We start from the raw sequence: 14,453 nt of genomic DNA on the forward strand, positions 1-14,453 counted from the left end.
TTAGTGGGGTATTCCAGTGGACTTGTGAAAAATTGTCTTCCAAGTGTCCAAGACTGTGTCCACCCTGTAGTGAATCGGGCGTGTGAGGCTCCGTTAGTAACTGGGGGAAGGTTGGCCTCTGTGAAATGTCCTCCCCCCCCCCGTAGTTTCCCGACTGCCTGTATTGTGGCTGGGATGTGGTGCTGCTTAATTCCACCTTTTCATGGCCAGGGTCAGAGGGGCCAGGTGCTGGCAATGGCTGGACTGGGCCATGCCTAGCGGTGTTCGAGGCTCGTTGTGGCAAATGAGGTTGGGTGTTACAGTTTGGGCAGGTGCGTGTAGTGAACCCTGGCTGAGAGCATTTGAAGCAGTAAGGTTCAGGCTTATAGTTGTCTTTGCTACATAAAGCAGGCTGTGGTCTTTGTGGTCCAAGCACTGAGTGAAGCTCATGAGCGCGTAGCAGCAGGTCCATTACAGAAGTGACATTAGCGCCATACAGGGCAACTCTGTATTTTTCGAGAGCATGTTTACTAATTAGGTCAATTCTGTCTTTTTCAGGTGGGGGGCTCTTCAGTTTGTCAAACTCACTCAACATGTGGGCGACAAAGGTTGGGAGCGGCTCGTCCTGAGCCTGAACACGATCCAAAATTCCTCTCAGGATGCGTTCTTGGTTGTCGGAGGGCAGAAAAACTGTCTTAAACAGTTGACAGAATTGAGCCCATGATGTGATGTGGGAGCTCAGTGCCTTGAACCATTTCCCGGGCTCTTTTGCAAGAAGGTGTGGCAGTTCGTTTAGCAATTGCCCATCAGTTAGGTTCAATGAGGCTTTGTATGTGCCAACTGCATTTAACCAGTCCTCAGGTTGCACTTTTCCGTCCCCAGCATACACAGGAGGCTCCAGCTTTGCGTGATGTAAAGCTGCCGCAATCACTCTGGAAGTGCTACTGAGTTCAAGTGAGTGAGATGGGAGGAAAGGATTTGTAGGTTGAAATGGGTTGCTGGGCAGGAACGGATTGGTACTGTTGGTGGGTTCAGTTTTGTCCATCACATGAACATGAGGTGTCGATGTGGCCATTGGGAAAACAGGAGACTGTGGGACTGCAGGAGGGGGAGAGTTCCCCGTTGTGAGTTGGTCCCACTGCCTTCGTAAACTCTGCTGTATGTTCAGTGAGTCACGTAAACAATCACTAAGCTTATTCACCTCAGTTCTTAACTCCACCACTTGTTGGCTAAGGCTAGGAGTCACATTTTCAACTATCTGGCACATAGGTAACGAGGTAAGTTCCATGTCTGAGTCAGAGTCGTCTGGGCAGTGTGCCATTGCGATTTCAAAAAAATTAAGCCGCTCCAGGGCACAGCGCAGTTATTGATATAGCAGTAAAAGAGTCAGTTAGGTCAGACTAGAAAGACAAAACTGCAAAAATGCGTTCAAGATTAAATTTAGAAAAACCACATATAAAATTTCGCCCAACAACTGAAATTAGACTGGAGTGATCAGAACCATGTTATTACAATAGCATGTCTGCAACACTAGAGCTCAATGGAAGATTAGTTTTAAGTCGTTTCGTTATACTGAGCCGTTATACTCTCTCTTTTTCTTTCTCCCAAGCGGAGCAGCGGCACACCACGGTATCCAGAAATTAGTCGGGTCCCACCTGAGCTGAGGCTGCGGCCATGGCTGGAGAAAACGTCCGAGCGTCCGCAAAACTGGGGGGATCTCCGAGACAGTTCACGTGCTAGAAGAGAAGAATCCTCGGCGGGATGCAAAAATTGTCTGAAGTCCAAGGGGAAAAAGTTCGGGCGCCAGTTGTAACGTGCAGTGGAGATGAAGCCAGCTGCGGAGGTGTGCAGGTGGATAGCGAATGAGCAACAGCTTCTGACTTTCCAAAAAGTACTCATTTATTTACAATATCAAAAATAAAAGTGCTACCTCTACCACACATTACTAAAGAGCACACTAGTCCGCGTACACACGGGAGCATCCATTACAGGAGGAGTGCGAAGAAGAACAAAAAGGGGGTGACACCAGTCGTGAGACAGGAGGCGCCGCCATGTGGTGATACACTGCATTACAATAGCAACTGTTACAATATAAATATTGTTCTGAGAGGCTTTTTGTTGGTTGAGTCTGAAATTGATTGTATGTACAATTCATATCCTTATAAAAAGGCAGAAATATGGTGTTTTATTAATAAACTTACATTTATGGATATAAAATAGCTAAAAGTATTAACATGCCTCAGAGAAATCACTAATAACACTAAGGGCTGGACGGATTTGATTTGCATTCTTCAAGAAGAGTGTGGTGTCATCAGCTAGCTGGCTGATGATGAGCTCCTTATCAGCTGTGCTGATTCCTTGTATAACAGGTCAAATCTCGGGGTGGAGTCTTAATCATTTTAATTGAGCTATTGCCATTCGTGTACAAGGTTTTGATAGCTTTACAGAAAAATGCCAAATTTTTCCAAAGAGTGGAAAATAAATTGATGTTCAATTGTATCAAAAGCCTTTTAAAAATCCAGGAAGAGAATGAAGCTATAGTCAGATACCAAATCAGAGTAATCAAGTAGATCTAAAACCAGTCTCATGTTCTTAGAAAGGTGTCTGTTTCTCATAAAGCCTGATTGTGTCTCATCGATAATTGTGTCCAAGAACTCTTTCATTCTGTTAGCAAGTACTAAAGCCATAATCTCATAGTCATCATTGAGCAGACAGATGGGTCTCCAATTATCAATAAGATGTAAGTCTTTGTTTGGCTTTGGAATAAGTGTTATGAGACCCTGAGTAAGAGTAGGAGGGAGGATGTTATTCTCTACACTTCCTATGAAAAGCTGCAGTAAGAACGGAGCCAGGAGATTAGAAAATGATTCATAAAACTCTGCAGTTAAACCATCTGTGCCGGGAGATTTGTTGGCCTTAAGTGCAGAAATAGGATTACAAACGTCCTCCACAGTCAGAGGGCTGTCACAGTGACTTCTATCTTCCACAACAATAGTTTTTAGGTTTTTAATATTATTGAGAAACAACGTTGAGACATATATATATATATATATATATATATATATATTCTACTTTTCTAAATGATTGACTATTTCAATGGAGAACCTAAATGACACGGACCCGTGTTTGTTATTACATATCTCTATTTTGAATGTGACAAGTCTATCATTGCCTGTTATTCATAGGTATTAACAGAGTTTTTGGCCTTTTTTTCCTCTATAACAGTTAATTGACTCTTTACAGTGGCCTGCTATGGTTAATAATAACATGTTCAGTCATGAGTGAAATCAAAGCTTTTCTTCACTTTAGCATTTAACATTCCCAACAATATAATGTGATACCTTAATTAACCCTTTAAGACCTACCATAGAACCAAGTCCGCCAGAGCTTATATTATATGTTTACATGCTGTGGAGCCATTTTTGGGAGCATTTCAAGTTGCTATACATCAATACAAACATTATAGCCCAGATTTTAATAATATGTATGTATTAAGTACATAGTAATTACATAAATTGCAAAAAAGTGCAATAAACTACAAAAAAATTGAAAATCGTTTTTGCTTTTTTTAACATATATTTGTAGTTAGAGAAATTTAAGAGGCTTATCCCTCAAAACTGTAAATACAAAAAAGTTGCACAAAATAGTTTCCCACCACAGGAAATTTATTTTGAGTGTCTTCATAATTTTATTTTTGAAATACACCAATTTTTATACACTGCAAGAAAAACGAAAATAAATATTATAGTGCAAATTTGCAAAAAAGCAGCATATGCATCAAAATAAACTATTTCCAGCAGTGCAATATGAGTCCTAAGCATCCCAGAAACGACACAGAAAGGCATAAAGTCAAAGATAACTTTTAAAAAGACCAGTATATGCCCTGAGGCCCTGATCATAAAAAAAGACTACATTTCCGCGAAAATGACGTTACTTCCGGTTTCGGGCAGGTAATGGCGGAAATGCAAAAGTTCGCGCTGACGTCTATTCCAACGTAGGAAGTGTTATGAAGAGCTGATCGGATTGGCAAAGCGTGTTTCTGGAATATTATGTTTTTGTTCCTGCAAGCGCTTTTTATGCAGTTTTTGCAAAGCTTTATGTGGAAGGAAACCGTGACCTAGGACAAGCTGGCATGAGATGTAAGTACAACTCCTCCGGTTTCATATGCAAAAATTTTTTTTTGTGCTAGCTTACGTGGTTGCAGTGCTACTGGGATTTAAAAATAGTTACGCAAAACAGAGCGTGTCCGCTCCGATCGGCTCTAAAGGGTTAAAACACAGCTAATAAAACACAATTTTCTTAATGCAAACATCAGTGACTCAACATTAGCAACCAAAGGGTTCAGTCTACAGCTCACACTCATGTGAAGCTACAGCCTCCCCCTTTAGTCTCTGTCATCCTTCTGCTCCTGCACAAACAAAGCAAGACAAAACCTCCACCCTTCTTCTACAGGCTGGGTGAATTGTTGTGGACATTCACTAATCCTAAAGTCGGCACTGTTTTTGTCTCAGTATCAAGTCAGTTAAACTTTTAGTCGTCAGTCCGTCACAGCCCAGTCACATGCATACATCCACACACATTCATACCAGATGTTGCTGATAATGGAGTCTCACACGCAGCCTATTCGAGCCTCCATCACCAGCAAGATGACGTCATCATTTTAAAGGAAAACAGTTCCTTGTTTTTGGACTGGATTGACTCGCTGCAATCCTTTTAGGCTCAGGACTTCTCATGTGATCAATGTCACATATAAGTGAATTTTTCCCAAGCCCATTATAATCATGGAGAAAAACACTTTGCCACTGTTTCCAGTAAGAATATTTTATAGCGCTTTAAAGTTCAACCTCTCAGGTCTGGATTAAAGAGCTGATTTGTTAAATCGGGAACTCACAAAATACCAAAATATCACCACCGGTGGATCATACCTCTCAGATGTTCTTATCTCAGTGCACTGTAACAAAAGCACAAACAAACGCAACCAATAAAATACTAATAAAGTAACAAATACTGGGGCCCATTGCAAACATGTCCAAGCATAAAACCATCTTTCTCTCTCTTAGAGAAAGAAAACAATCCAAACCTCACTGATAAAATCAACCTAGTGTCAAGCAAAACCCAAAAATCAACCAAAACTTCACCAGAAAGTTTTCCTCCCTCCCGGGACAATATTGTGCAGGAATACAGGCACCGTAACTCCTTTTGCACTGACAAAAACATGTTGGATTGACTTGATTCAATAGTGGACACTGGTTGCACACAAAGGTTTTGCTTTGGCAGAAACTTAAACAACTGAGTTAAATCAACACAACCTTTTCATATTCAGTAAACCTGCATGTTGTGTTCATAAAACACGATTGAAACATGTTCAGATGGAGTAAGTTGAGCTCCTGGAACATTTTAATCCTTCAATTGAAATTGAATGGGTCTACAACAACTACCATCCTCCTATCTCTATCCTGGTTGCAGCAGGGCTGGGAAATAACCCTGAAGTGATAGGTTACCAGGCAGGGTACACCCTGGACAGCTCACCAGTCTATCAGATAGAAACACACAGCCGTTTACATTCATGGATAATTTAGCCCAGGACCTTCTTACTGTGGAGCAACAGCACTAACCAGCATGCCAACAATGGAGGAAATACAGGAAAGCTATGATTTCCTGTATTTGAGGCAGAATTATTTTGTTCTTGCCTTTGACAGGTTAATCCACAATAAATAGCAACAGCATGCATGTGGTGTGTGTGTCGTTGTCTGCCTCTTATAACTCCAGTGATTTTCCTGTAGTTTGAAATCTTATGCGGTGTTGACACAATAATTTGTTGTAAACCAGGAAATTCCCAACTGTGGTAGAAAGCACAGCTTAGCCTTAGCAAATGTTCAAAGAAAAGTCGTCACTTCCTGATTTCTGCTTCACTGATAAATATTGTCACACTGGGGTTTTTGCAAATGATATCAGTGAGCACTGTGTGGCAGCTGGAGTCAGACAACTGAAGCTCCCACAATCAAGACCACAAACAGCTTTCAAAGGAGATTTGAAGCTTTTCTGGCAGCAAGCTTCATGATTTATGGGACTGGAACTGGAACAGAAACTACCTGATCACCAATGGTGAGCTGGCATGGAATTATTTTTATGACATTTTATCAAAGTTATAAATAAGCGTGCCCATTAACACATAGTGAGTGAGCATGTTGTCTTCCCACGCAGTGAACAGCGGATGCTAATGTTTTTGTCACTTTTTACAGAGTCAAACTCAAAGTAAGGTCAGTGCTTCCACGCTTTAAACGCTGCACGCTCACACTCTCTCCACACTCGATAGATTATCCATTGTTCATCTGCACACAGCTGCGGTTTTAGTAACGCAGTAACGCAGCGTGCTTACGGCAAAGTAACAGTAATCTAATTACCTTTTTTGCAATAGTAATCCCTCACTTTACTCGTTTCTTGAAAAAAGTAATCGGATTACTGCCCATCTCTGGTTGGAGCTGTGCACTTGTGGGTTCCACCTTGTGTACACGTTTATCTTTGCTGTGTGTACTTGTACCTCTGAGTGGAAGCTGAACTCTTGAGTTCGAGTATCGAAGCATCAGCTGTGACGTTAAAGTCCAAACAGCTCGTTCATTTGACGTGCAAATGAACGAAGGTAACGCCGTTTTCATGTGGATGTGTCACTGAGACACTTTCCACATCCACAGCTCACAAAATGGGAAAACTATAGAAGTATAACAATGAAGAAGTTACTATGTTACGGGTCCCAAGGATGAAGACCTCGATGACAAATATGTTACCTGTAAAAGCAGGTGAAGAGCAGAGTAAGGAAGACACGATGCGTCTCTGCTTTCCTCCACAACGTGTCTGAGTCTGATTTATTTCACACAAATAAATGCTATAAAACACTAAACATGAGCTTTCAATATACTGTTCAGCTGGTTCCTCATTCACATCAATTACATTTACTTATTTCACAACATCAGTGAAATATACTCTTTTTAACTGGTTCAGTTTCTCAAGTTCACACTTCTTTCCATAACAGCTACATCCTTTTATCATATCAATAAACACATCACATTGTCTTCTGCAGTGTCTTACTGGCTAAACAGTTCTATTCAATAACAGCATTGGTAAATACATTACATTTGTTCCCTCCAGTAATTTACTGGCAAAATCACTATTTAGTGCATCATGAAACACAGCTTGTTGAATCAACCCATGAATGCCTCTGTTAGCTACACAGAGTTGCTCAGAGTGCTTGTGTTACACTAGCTAATCTACTCAGTCACTTTAACAGAACTATTAACATTCACATCTCACAGAACTGATTTGATTGGAGCATTACAACACGTTTGCACAGAGCATAGGAGCGCACTGACTCTGCTTCACGAGCGCTCCACCTAACGAGCGGGCTCGCGGTGCGGTCGCGCGGGACACTCCTCTGGTTTTCTCCCGTGTTTACATATAAATAACTTTGGCGGACCGCCTTAACTCTCCCATTCACATTAACGTGGGTAACCATGGTGACAATAAACAACATTTTCGGTGCGAGCACCGTGTACCGACCTGTAAAAGCAGGTGAAGAGCAGAGTAAGGAAGACACGATGCGTCTCTGCTTTCCTCCAGAACGTGTCTGAGGAAGCAGCGGAAGGTGGGCTCCACTTACTGCTCCCCGAAACCCCGGAGCAAGCACCAAAGTTCCGCCCTCACTGCTTTCTAACATAAAATGAATCCCTGTTACATGGATTTTCTATCCTCTTAAAGAAACTGAAAATAAATACATATAGCAATGAAAAATGTCCCGTTACATGAGTGTTTTACACAAAATAATATTCATGTGGTCATTCCCTCACAGGGGTGCCACAACTACACTGCTGTTTTGACAGAGACACAGTGTGTTTATCTAACTTGGCTGAAGCCAAAGTTCTCCAGACAAATTCAGTCTGTTTCTGCCAAGTGTGAACTCACTGGATGAGCGCCAGATACACAGAATCAAAAAGGGATAAATTACTTTTCTTATGTCATGTTCCCGTCACAAACTGGCTCAAGGAGAGGGGAAGCAGGAGTCCACAGATGAAATGTTCCTATAAATAAAGTGGAATTTATTCAAACTTTACCAAAACTTCAACACATCAAATACAAGCAGTTCAGCAGGGAGTGGATGTGTGTTGCATGTGCCAGGTGGATGCAGAGAGAGGCCAGGGCCACGTTCAAACCTGAACACGCTGCACAGTGTTTTGTTCCATTTGTTAGGGATGAATGAAATGCTTCCTTGAAAGGATGTGTGCAGTCACCAGTGGGCGTGGAAGCATGTGCGCCCTCATTTGGTGGGTGTGCAAGAAAAGTCATCCTGTCACACAGCAATGCCTACATAAATCACACCACTCTGCTTAAAATAATAATGTTTAGTGAAGCAGGTGAAGCAAAGGGCTGCTTTTAATAGGCTGGGAGACCCAGGTGTGCTGCTTTAGCTGCTGAGCCTCTTATGACAGAACAGCGGAGAGTGGTAAGAAGGGAGGAGGGGGTCTGGCTGTGTTTGTGAACGATAGATGGTGTAACTCTGGGCATTTCTCTATCAAAGAGACGCTATGCTGTAAGGACATTGAGCTGCTAGCGGTTAGCATGAGACCGTACTATCTACCACGAGAGTTTACACACGTGATTATGATAGCTGTGTATGTCCCGCCCTCTGCTAACGCTGCAGCAGCCTGTGAGGTCCTGCACACTGTAACCAGCAGACTCCAAACACAGCACCCTCAGGCCCTTTTCCTGATCTCTGGGGACTTTAAAGATGATGTAACCATTTAATTATGGTTACATAATTAATTATGTAATTAATTATGCAAAATGCAAAACGCTCAGCTGTGTCTCCAATCAAAGCTCTGTAACTTCAGAGGTGATGTTCATATGTTGACTAATGGTTTTCTTTCATTTTTGATGTACTGCAGAATATTTGTATAAAATCCAGGCCAGGAAAATCTCCTTCATGTGTTTCTGTGTTTTGTCTTCAGCTACGTTGACACAAAGGCCTCTGCTGTGACGCTCACACCTTTGATAAAGTCTGGAGAGTGTCAGCTTCCTGTTTATAGATACAAAAATATGTAATGTTGTGAACTCTGGCCGCAGCGGCGCAAGAAAAAGGAGAATTACGGGAAGCACTCACAACAGGTAAAATCAAAATAACAAAGTAAAGTAGGATAAAATAAAAAACAACAAAAGAACAACACAATATACTTCCCCGTACTGTTACTGCTAACCTCTGTTAACCTAGTAACTCTTACCTTCTAACTGACAGCTGGTCAATAAACGAGCTCCATAAACGCTCCATATTCACCTTTACATGGAATATAAAGGGAAAAGAAGAAACACAGTGCTGTGTCAGCGTTAGACATATAGATATATCCTTGCTTTTAATACATTTGAAGGTGGGTGGGAGAGGTGCTTCTCCGCGTAGTCTACGGTCTCTTTGGGATCGCTAAAGCTTTTCCTCACATCACCATGGGTCACTAACAGCTTTGCAGGGTATAGCAGTCTGTACCTGACGCCGGTCATCCCACGTAGTCTTCCTCTCATATTTGCAAATGCGGCTCTGCGTTTCCAACAGAGGGAGGGAAATCTGGGAGGATGTTTATTTTAAAAACCCTTATACATCAGGTTCTTGTTCTCTGCAGCTTTCAGCAGAATTTCCTCACCAATGTGGTAGTAGTGCAATCTCAAGATGATGGGCCGAGGAAGATGACTTTGTTTGGGACGCTGGCGATTCGCTCTATGTGCTCGATCGATGAGTGGCTTCTCCTCGAGAGATAGCGCCTCCGCCAACAGGTGTGAACCAACTCAGTCATCTTGGGTCCCTCTGTGCCTTCTGGTATTCCTGCAGTTCTTAAATGATTCCTCCTGGAGTGCCTCAAGAGCTCCACATCTCTCATCTAACTTCTTTACCTCCGCAGACAAACGCTCCACAGTGGCCTGGAGAGTGGCGATGGTGTCAGAGTGGTTCGAGGCACAGTCCTGCAGTTCAGTCAAAGTGTTATCATGCCTGGCCACGTCGCTTTTTATGTCCGAAATTGAGGGCTGGATGCTCTGGTTCAAGGATGATATCTCGCCTCCTATGGTGGTAGAAATCTCTAATATGCAAGTGTCCAGTGCTGGTTAGTTAGTTCTAGTTCTAGTGGTTAGTGGGGCTTTATTTGATGATTCTAGTGTGTGTTACATTGTTGTCATATTGTTGAGTCGCAGAGCTGTACAGTGTTACAGTTTCTGTAGAGTCTGGTATAAGGAACTCAGATCCCTCTGTGAATAATGTTCACTGAAACTGATCTGTAGTTAATGAACTAGTCAGGATTTACACTAGAGAATGTTTCTGCCATTACATGGCCTGTATTTGTAGAGCGCTTTACTCGTCCCTAAGGACCCCAAAGTGCTTTTTTGCCCAAGGACACAACGACCGAGACTGTCCAAGCCGGGGCTCGAACCGGCAACCTTCCGATTACAAGACGAGCTGCCAACTCTTGAGCCACGATCGGCCCACATATTGTTGTCTTTTGTTGCAGACACCAAGTGTTGAGATCCTGTCTCAACCTCCTACATTCTTCCAGCAGGTTACACATTATTTTTTGTATTTGGAATCAAATATATGTGTCAGTTGGGCCTAGTGCAGGGGTCAGCAACCTTTAACACCCAAAGAGCCTTTTGGACCCGGTTTCCACACAAAGGGTCAGGGTTCGGGAAAACACTGGGAGCCGCAAATACTTTGTGACATCTAAAATGAAGATAACACTGTGTATATTGTTTTTACCTTTATGCTTTGTGTGAACAACTACAGTGTGTTGCTTATGAAATCCATGAAGTGCTACAGAGAAAATTACATTTGATTTATGTAATGAACACATTTTGAGCTCTTAAAGAAATATAACAAAGGAAAGCTGAACTACAATGATCCATGTAGCAAACACAAACTGTTATATCGCCTTTGGGCTTTTGGAGCCTTGACCTGACTTTTAAAAAATAATTGGAAAAAAGCTCTATGCTGCTACAAAATGAAAAATAGATATTTGCAAAATTCTGCCTAAGTATGTATTTTATGCTGACATAATGTGGATCCGAAGATCCATAACTGGCCTACCTGGGGCTGAAAGTCTCCATAAATGCAGGCGTTTCGGCGGCTACACCGGCTTCCACCAGTGTGACGCTTATTTTGAGAAAATAATAGAATATAAATGTATTTTTATATTTCAATATCACAATAATCTTCCAATGTAGAACTACAAGTTAAAAAAGAAGTAACATAAATCAAATCCACTTCAGCTAAATACTTCTCATTTATTTCCATCTTACATGCTGTGACTGCAGCCATTCCCACATCTCTGTGAATGGGACTCATGGACATGGATCAGTGGTTGTTGATCAATGGTCCTGAGAATCTGCATAATTAAGATGAAGGAACGGAGCTCCCAGCCCATCGTTCCTGCAGCTGCTTTCAGTCTTTATGCAAATGTCCTGTTTGTAAGACTGAAACCTGCAGCTGAGACTGAAGACGTCACCTGATGATGACGACACGTTTCTCCCACAAAACGCTGCGTCCAGATGAACAGAAGCAACAGACTCACTTTCCTGGATGATTGAGATGCATCAAGACTTCATTGTGTGTTACTTCTCATTCAGCACAGACACATTATTCCTGTTAGGTCATGTCAGCTGTCACTCAGTACAAGCACAACTGTGAACAACACAAACTTCTCTTCAATGTGTCACAGAAACACTAAGTGTGAGAGCCTGTATGACACACAGGACAGACTGTAAGCTCTGCTGGCTGCACAGCACTTTGTAGCAGTTTTCCAACATGTCCTCCACCCGTGATGTCAGTGGTGGGACCCCAGTCACAGCACTCAGCACCACCTCCTTTAAATGGATTTTATAGCAGTTCCTCCCGTTACTCGGTGCAACGCTTCTTAAATGTGTTTTTGCAGGATAAAACACAGCAGGTGGTGTAGAGAGGACGTCAGCTGACGGAGCAGAGGGAGGCAGACTGTGGATAAATGACAGAGTGAGAGGAGAGCAACCATGACAGAAGCACAGGTGTGGCAGATAGAAGTGGCTTTATAGACACTTATTGTCAGTCCTCGTGCATGCTGTGGAAATAAGTGTCTGTGTCATGAGGTGACATGTGAGCTTATCTTTGGTCAATAAAGCTGAACGACCAGTTTTCACTTTGCTTGTTACGCTTGTTTAGTGACGTCTGGGTTTCTGTGGAGCCCGAATTTTGATGAGTTCTGGTGAAATCATCTGAGATCATCTGAGCATCGGTGAAGAGTCAGCAGAGAAAGTGTGGGACAGAAGTTTGCTTTGGACACATGGACTGAAATCAAAAAGTAACAAACAGGATTTCCAATGGACAGTATGGAGAAGTGAAAGTACACAAAGGCTGTGCTGGAACACGTGTGTTACACTTTTTGACAGCTGAGAACAAAACACAATATTTTGCATCATCTCTGCAGTGTCTCTTCTTTCCTCTGCTGTTGTGCTTTTAGCTCCAAACTGTTTCAAATGGTTTGTCAGCAAGCTGACCTCTGACCTCTGCAGTACTAACTCCTGACCCGTACAAAGAGCGGGCGTTTCTGACCTTTGACCTGCAGCTGTATGTCTCTCAGTCTCAGTTCTTCTCTCCGTCACTGATGGAGCAGGTGTAGTTGCTGCTGACAGTCAGTCGTTTGTTTTCTCAGAGTGAGGCTGAAGTCTGAACTGTTCAGAGCATCAGGTCTCATCAACGTGCGCTGCTGTAACGCCGCTTTGTCCTCTGAGATCACCAGGTATGAAACCTGAGTGCTGACAGAGCAGCATGTTCCCCCTCATTCACCTCCACCACCACAGCCAAGGCATGCTGGGAAACTGAGGACACACAGACGGAGAACTGAAGTGTCTGCTGTGTGTTCATCTCAGAGTCCTCACAGGTGACACATTAGCTCCAGAACACCAAGCCAGGTGTTTGAAGCCTGACAGGGATTCTTCCCATCCAGAGGGAGGATTTAGCTGCACAACAATGAACATTAGTGTGTAGTTTAGAAACACAGACTGTGCCTGCACTGCATCTAGTGAAGAAAAGTGTTACTGCCAGAGAACCAGGCTCCTTTAAAGCAGCTGATATTAAGGTTGAAAAATCAACAATAAGCTGATGTAATCAACGTTTCACAAAATGGTCAGCAGCTAAAATCTGGAGCCGTTCTTTGCTGGTAATTAACAGTTTGTTCTTGTTAGCTAATTATGTCATTAAAGGTAGCAGCAGAAGCCTTGTGTTGAAAGCCCATTCACTCACACATTCACACAGTATGTGTGTGTCTGTGTTACACTGTGGACATCCCTTCTGTTGGAGCGCCATCTTGTGGCAGGTTTAAGAAATGTTCTTCTTGTAAATCCAAACTGATGCACCTCCATAGCAGACTGTGGAGGCTTTCAGTGACATGAAGACTTGATTTATACTGTCATATTCTCCTGTTACACAAAGCACAGCACGCTGAACATGGATGAACTGAAACTCCCAGCATCTGACTGAGGAAAAGCACAAATCATTCTCACACTGACTCCTGCTTGATTTTAGATTTGCTTTCAAATCCTCACACTTTCATATGAAGCACTAAATGGGCTCCAGACTGTTTATCTCAGCTTCCTGTCAAACACACTGCTGCTCACACCGAGGCTCAGTTTACTCCTCCAGCCTGGCTTAACCTGCTGTCTGTTAAAAACAGTCCCACACTCCTCTGTTTAATCCTTCTGATCAGACTCTTTGATTTTGTATTGTTTTTACCTGAAGTTGTGTTTTTGACATGGTTCTGTCTGTGAAATAAAGCTCACACACACACTGCTACAGTCCTTCATACACTTAGAAACGAAGCTGCTCCTTTCCTCAGTGCTGACACATAAAGAAGAGTTGCTTTTATATCCAACACGTCTCTGTTCCAGAAAACAGCTTCAGCAGCCTCTGAGTCTGAACTTGGAGTTGGTTATAAGCCACAGGCCTGTGTGCACAGCAATGAGGAAATATAATGCAGTAAGTGAAACATGGATGTGTGGAACAGATTATCCCAAAGGTTGATTCTGTTCATCTGGACGTTCTCAGTGAAACATTTGGTCTCTCGGTCAGGTGACTCCTTTAGTCTCAGCTGACTGCAGCTTTCCAAACCTTTGTCACTGGATCACTCACTTCATCTCCAACGTGTCCCTGACACAGACAGCTGGAGCCGTTACAGCAAAATCATTGATCATCGTTTTTAGAACATTAGCTGGTGTTGGTGGGCAGGCTAGCAGTGCTAATTGTTAGCACTAGTTCTGCTGCTCTCCCTTTGTCTCTGTTATTGTTGGTCTTTAGTGAACAATAGAAAGTGTCTTCATGAGACTGTTGCCTAATGTTCAAATGTAGATAACACCACCTGCACCAACCTGTTACACAGCACAACCCTCTGGTGTAGCTTTGGCTGGAGCACATATTGGCAGCT

General features: G+C 42.7%; 1 protein-coding gene across 1 annotated transcript in view; it reads left to right on the plus strand.

Annotated features, from left to right (window-relative positions):
* Positions 1 to 14,453, plus strand: part of LOC113011595 (NACHT, LRR and PYD domains-containing protein 3-like) — a 604,422-nt gene that overhangs the window by 213,685 nt on the left and 376,284 nt on the right. The gene's annotated exons all lie outside the window — the stretch shown is intronic.

Source organism: Astatotilapia calliptera, chromosome 3, assembly GCF_964374335.1.
Source record: "Astatotilapia calliptera chromosome 3, fAstCal68.1, whole genome shotgun sequence".
NCBI classification, from domain to species: domain Eukaryota; kingdom Metazoa; phylum Chordata; class Actinopteri; order Cichliformes; family Cichlidae; genus Astatotilapia; species Astatotilapia calliptera.